Here is a 6,543-nt window from a genome sequence, read left to right on the forward strand (position 1 = left end):
AAACCGTACGGTGGGCAAGCTCTTAACATTTTCTTGAATCGTACCCACGCATCATACAAAGATTCATCACCCCGTTGGGTGAACCCATTAATTTCCATTCTAAGTCGTTCTACTTTTGACGGTGGAAAGAAGTGATAGATAAACTCATTGGTTAAATCTTGAAAAGTTCTTATGGAATCGGATGGCAAACTTCTTAACCAAATTTTCGCTTCCCCTTGAAGTGTAAAGGGGAATGCCCTTAACTTAAAAGCATCATCGGTGACATCCTTGTTTTTGTAGATATCACAAAGATCATTAAAATGTTGGATGTGTTCGAACGAATTCTCGTCTATCAACCCATGAAAGTACGTATATTTGATCAATGTGAAAAAGTTACCCTCAATCTTCCAATTATCTGCTTCAATTGGTGGTTTTGTAATAGTCGGTGATATCATTGTTGGTGCAACTAATCTAGCGTTCTACATCGGCGTGTCATTCGGATCATTCAATAACTCTTGATTAATCGGTGGACCATGATTGATTGGATTACCCTCTTCATTGAGAATCGGTTGACCGTTTGGATCCATGTCTTCTAAACAAAATGGCAAAGCTTCAAAATTCTTTCTTAATACCCTTTCTTCTCTACGATTGTAAACCCCATGCACGTGTTTTTTCGGATCGGAGAATGGATGTGTGAACTCTTGATCCTTGTGAGACCTTGTTTTCATACACCAAAGGTACCTATCCTTCAATCACAACACAAACAAAAGCGGTTTTTCCAAACAAAAATAATATATAAAACACGAAAAGTAACTTTCACAAGGGTAAACTCCTACGAAAGGATCGAACAATCAAAAGTTTAAACCAAATATCCAACTAAGCTAACCGCTCCCCGGCAGCGGCGCCAAGAAAGTGATGATGAAGTGCATGATATACAACGATATACATCTTTTACCCTCTAAATTTATATATGATTGATTTTGATTAACAACTAAAACTTGCACAATTAAACAAACTTAAACTTAACAAGTAAACTAGAAGCAAGAAACAAGTAACGAAGTATTAAGACTTAAATCAAATTAACTAAGAAGTGTTCACTTATCTAATCCTCTCTATGCTTGGCTTGCCCCGTTTTGCCTAAATTGCTATCGCACTAGTTGTTGAACTATTAAATGTTTAGCATCACTACTAAACCTTAAATCAAATAACACTCCGCGAATTCACATAAGCATTGTATTCTAGATCAAGTTAGGCATGACTTGGTTATTGAGATTATGCTTGGGTTAAAATCACTTAAAACCCCCAACTATCGAAATCACTTAAGATAATCGGCACTACTATGTTGACCAAAGGCCAATTAAAAACCAACCTAGATCAAGAACACAATCACTTGAAATTTCTAAACTAGTTGTCTAGATCACCCAAGGTGTTGAAGCACACATTGATTCACTTCTCAAATCACTAAGAGAGCTACTCAACATATGTAATCAAAGTAAAGCCTAAAACAAACTCATAGCAATGGATCTTTAGCTAACACAATAACACATGATCATGTAAATCATTCAAACAACATTATCCAATGGATGATAAAATTAGGGTTTTGTATGTAGTGACCCGAACTTTTCCATGTTTATATATATTAATTGAGATTGATGTTTACATGATTAAATGTTTCCAACATGTTAAGCAATCAAACTTGTTAAGACTTGATTAATTGAAATAGGTTTCATATAGACAATTGACCACCCAAGTTGACCGGTGATTCACGAACGTTAAAACTTGTAAAAAACTATATGATGACATATATATGGTTATATATATAGTTAACATGATATTATGATAAGTAAACATATCATTAATTATATTAATAATGAACTACATATGTAAAAACAAGACTACTAACTTAATGATTTTGAAACGAGACATATGTGTAACGTTTATCGTTGTAACGACATTTAATGTATATATATCATATTAAGAGATATTCGTACATCATAATATCATGATAATATAATAATTTAAAATCTCTTTTGATATTATAAACATTGGGTTAACAACATTTAACAAGATCGTTAACCTAAAGGTTTCAAAACAACACTTACATGTAACGACTAACGATGACTTAACGACTCAGTTAAAATGTATATACATGTAGTGTTTTAATATGTATTTATACACTTTTGAAAGACTTCAATACACTTATCAAAATACTTATACTTAACAAAAATGCTTACAATTACATTCTCGTTCAGTTTCATCAACAATTCTACTCGTATGCACCCGTATTCGTACTCGTACAATACACAGCTTTTAGATGTATGTACTATTGGTATATACACTCCAATGATCAGCTCTTAGCAGCCCATGTGAGTCACCTAACACATGTGGGAACCATCATTTGGCAACTAGCATGAAATATCTCATAAGATTACAAAAATATGAGTAATCATTCATGACTTATTTACATGAAAACAAAATTACATATCCTTTATATCTAATCCATACACCAACGACCAAAAACACCTACAAACACTTTCATTCTTCAATTTTCTTCATCTAATTGAACTCTCTCAAGTTCTATCTTCAAGTTCTAAGTGTTCTTCATAAATTCCAAAAGTTCTAGTTTCATAAAATCAAGAATACTTTCAAGTTTGCTAGCTCACTTCCAATCTTGTAAGGTGATCATCCAACCTCAAGAAATCTTTGTTTCTTACAGTAGGTTATCATTCTAATACAAGGTAATAATCATATTCAAACTTTGGTTCAATTTCTATAACTATAACAATCTTATTTCAAGTGATGATCTTACTTGAACTTGTTTTCGTGTCATGATTTTGCTTCAAGAACTTTGAGCCATCCAAGGATCCATTGAAGCTAGATCCATTTTTCTATTTTCCAGTAGGTTCATCCAAGGAACTTAAGGTAGTAATGATGTTCATAACATCATTCGATTCATACATATAAAGCTATCTTATTCGAAGGTTTAAACTTGTAATCACTAGAACATAGTTTAGTTAATTCTAAACTTGTTCGCAAACAAAAGTTAATCCTTCTAACTTGACTTTTAAAATCAACTAAACACATGTTATATATCTATATGATATGCTAACTTAATGATTTAAAACCTGGAAACACGAAAAACACCGTAAAACCGGATTTACGCCGTCGTAGTAACACCGCGGGCTGTTTTGGGTTAGTTAATTAAAAACTATGATAAACTTTGATTTAAAAGTTGTTATTCTGAGAAAATGATTTTTATTATGAACATGAAACTATATCCAAAAATTATGGTTAAACTCAAAGTGGAAGTATGTTTTCTAAAATGGTCATCTAGACGTCGTTCTTTCGACTGAAATGACTACCTTTACAAAAACGACTTGTAACTTATTTTTCCGACTATAAACCTATACTTTTTCTGTTTAGATTCATAAAATAGAGTTCAATATGAAATCATAGCAATTTGATTCACTCAAAACGGATTTAAAATGAAGAAGTTATGGGTAAAACAAGATTGGATAATTTTTCTCATTTTAGCTACGTGAAAATTGGTAACAAATCTATTCCAACCATAACTTAATCAACTTGTATTGTATATTATGTAATCTTGAGATACCATAGACACGTATACAATGTTTCGACCTATCATGTCGACACATCTATATATATTTCGGAACAACCATAGACACTCTATATGTGAATGTTGGAGTTAGCTATACAGGGTTGAGGTTGATTCCAAAATATATATAGTTTGAGTTGTGATCAATACTGAGATACGTATACACTGGGTCGTGGATTGATTCAAGATAATATTTATCGATTTATTTCTGTACATCTAACTGTGGACAACTAGTTATAGGTTACTAACGAGGACAGCTGACTTAATAAACTTAAAACATCAAAATATATTAAAAGTGTTGTAAATATATTTTGAACATACTTTAATATATATGTATATATTGTTATAGGTTCGTGAATCAACCAGTGGCCAAGTCTTACTTCCCGACGAAGTAAAAATCTGTGAAAGTGAGTTATAGTCCCATTTTTAAAATCTAATATTTTTGGGATGAGAATACATGCAGGTTTTATAAATGATTTACAAAATAGACACAAGTACGTGAAACTACATTCTATGGTTGAATTATCGAAATCGAATATGCCCCTTTTTATTAAGTCTGGTAATCTAAGAATTAGGGAACAGACACCCTAATTGACGCGAATCCTAAAGATAGATCTATTGGGCCTAACAAACCCCATCCAAAGTACCGGATGCTTTAGTACTTCGAAATTTATATCATATCCGAAGGGTGTCCCGGAATGATGGGGATATTCTTATATATGCATCTTGTTATTGTCGGTTACCAGGTGTTCACCATATGAATGATTTTTATCTCTATGTATGGGATGTGTATTGAAATATGAAATCTTGTGGTCTATTATTATGATTTGATATATATAGGTTAAACCTATAACTCACCAACATTTTTGTTGACGTTTTAAGCATGTTTATTCTCAGGTGATTATTAAGAGCTTCCGCTGTCGCATACTTAAATAAGGACAAGATTTGGAGTCCATGCTTGTATGATATTGTGTAAAAACTGCATTCAAGAAACTTATTTTGTTGTAACATATTTGTATTGTAAACCATTATGTAATGGTCGTGTGTAAACAGGATATTTTAGATTATCATTATTTGATAATCTACGTAAAGCTTTTTAAACCTTTATTGATGAAATAAAGGTTATGGTTTGTTTAAAAATGAATGCAGTCTTTGAAAAACGTCTCATATAGAGGTCAAAACCTCGCAACGAAATCAATTAATATGGAACGTTTTTAATCAATAAGAACGGGACATTTCAGTTGGTATCCGAGCGTTGGTCTTAGAGAACCAGAAAATTTGCATTAGTGTGTCTTATCGAGTTTGTTAGGATGCATTAGTGAGTCTGGACTTCGACCGTGTTTTCTTTAAAAATGATTGCTTAACATTTTTGTGGGAAACTATATATTTTTAACATATGAATATTATGTGATATATTAATCTCTTAACGTGTTTGATATTATGTGATAGATGTCTACCTCTAGAACAAGTCCCATTGACTCACCTAATAATAATGAAGAGTCAAATGTAAATTGGAATGATTTGTGGACTGATTCACAAGTTCCCGAAGAGGAACCGGAAGAAGAGTCGGAACCGGAAGAAGAATCGGAACCGGAAGAAGAATCGGAACCGGATGAAGAAATAGAACCGGTGGGGGAAATAATAAAACGGTTAAGTAAAAGAAAATCCTCAACCAACCGACCAAAGTTAATTATGGTCAATGGTGTTTCCGCCAAGGAAGCAAAATATTGGGAGGATTACCAATTCTCCGATGAATCGGATTCCGACGAGAATTCCGATGATGTTATAGAAATTACCCCAACTGAATTTAAAAAGGCAAAAGAAAATAATAAGGGAAAGGGCATAAAAATAGAGAAATCTAATTCCAACCCCGATGAACTTTATATGTATCGTCAACCCCCGAAGTCCTTAAGTTGTAACAATGACCCGGGAACCTCTAAACCACCAGGTTTTTCTAAACCAATGTGGACAACGACGGCTCGTATTAGGGGAACATCATATATCCCTGGAAACTTGGCAAAACGAACCAAAATCGAAGAAGAAGAAACGAGCGAGTCGGAATAAGATAGTTGTATTCGTGTGGTGTAATATATGGAATATAGTGTTCTTATGCTTTATGATATATGTAAAAATTGTTTGTATTAATAAGTATTTTTTTTATGAATCTAACTCTTGTCTATTTTACAGTTTAAAAACACAAAATGGATAGACAACCCAATATTTTAAGAGACCTACCCGGAGACATGATTGATGAAATCTTGTCTAGAGTCGGCCAGAATTCTTCGGCACAACTATTTAAGGCGAGATCAGTTTGTAAGACATTCGAAGAACGTTCCAAGAATGTCTTGGTTTATAAGAGACTTTCGTTTGAAAGATGGGGGATATCACATTGGGAAACCCATAAGTTACGATGTGTTTACTTTGACGCATATATTGCGGGGAACCCAAATGCTATTTTACGCAACGGGTTAAGAAATTATTTTGACTCAATATATCCGAATATTGGACTTCGTGATTTAGAAAAAGCGGCTAACATGCAACATAAAGAAGCATGTTATGCTTACGGATTAGTAATGTTCGCTTCTCACCAAAGTGAGAACAAGAACATCGGGCTACAACTATTAAACAAAACGTTTCCACAAGTGACAGAGTCGGTAATTGGGGTAAGAAATGAGGTTTTTAGATTATTACGGGACTGTTGGACATTACGTAACCCTCGTCCCTTTGATGACGTTACAACACGCTGTCTTATCAACGGCCATAACGGTTATGTTGCACAAGACCAAGGATGGGAAGTAGTCCTAGTAAAACCAGAATGCATGACTTGTTTCTGGATGTATGAATTACGTGTCTTTATTGCCTTTGCTGAACGACTTGTGTACTAGCTAGAATTGTCTTCACAACTATCTTGTATCAAAGTTATTGTGTGCTATATTTCATGCTTTATG

The 6,543-nt window shown here is 33.5% G+C and overlaps 1 non-coding gene across 1 annotated transcript; it reads left to right on the forward strand.

The window, feature by feature from the left end:
- On the forward strand, positions 1 to 107 carry LOC139894864 (small nucleolar RNA R71). Its single transcript, XR_011775343.1, has one exon. It is a non-coding gene; the product is annotated as a small nucleolar RNA R71 (small nucleolar RNA).
- The last annotated feature ends 6,436 nt before the right edge of the window (positions 108 to 6,543 follow it).

Source organism: Rutidosis leptorrhynchoides, chromosome 2 (assembly GCF_046630445.1).
Source record: "Rutidosis leptorrhynchoides isolate AG116_Rl617_1_P2 chromosome 2, CSIRO_AGI_Rlap_v1, whole genome shotgun sequence".
Taxonomy (NCBI): domain Eukaryota; kingdom Viridiplantae; phylum Streptophyta; class Magnoliopsida; order Asterales; family Asteraceae; genus Rutidosis; species Rutidosis leptorrhynchoides.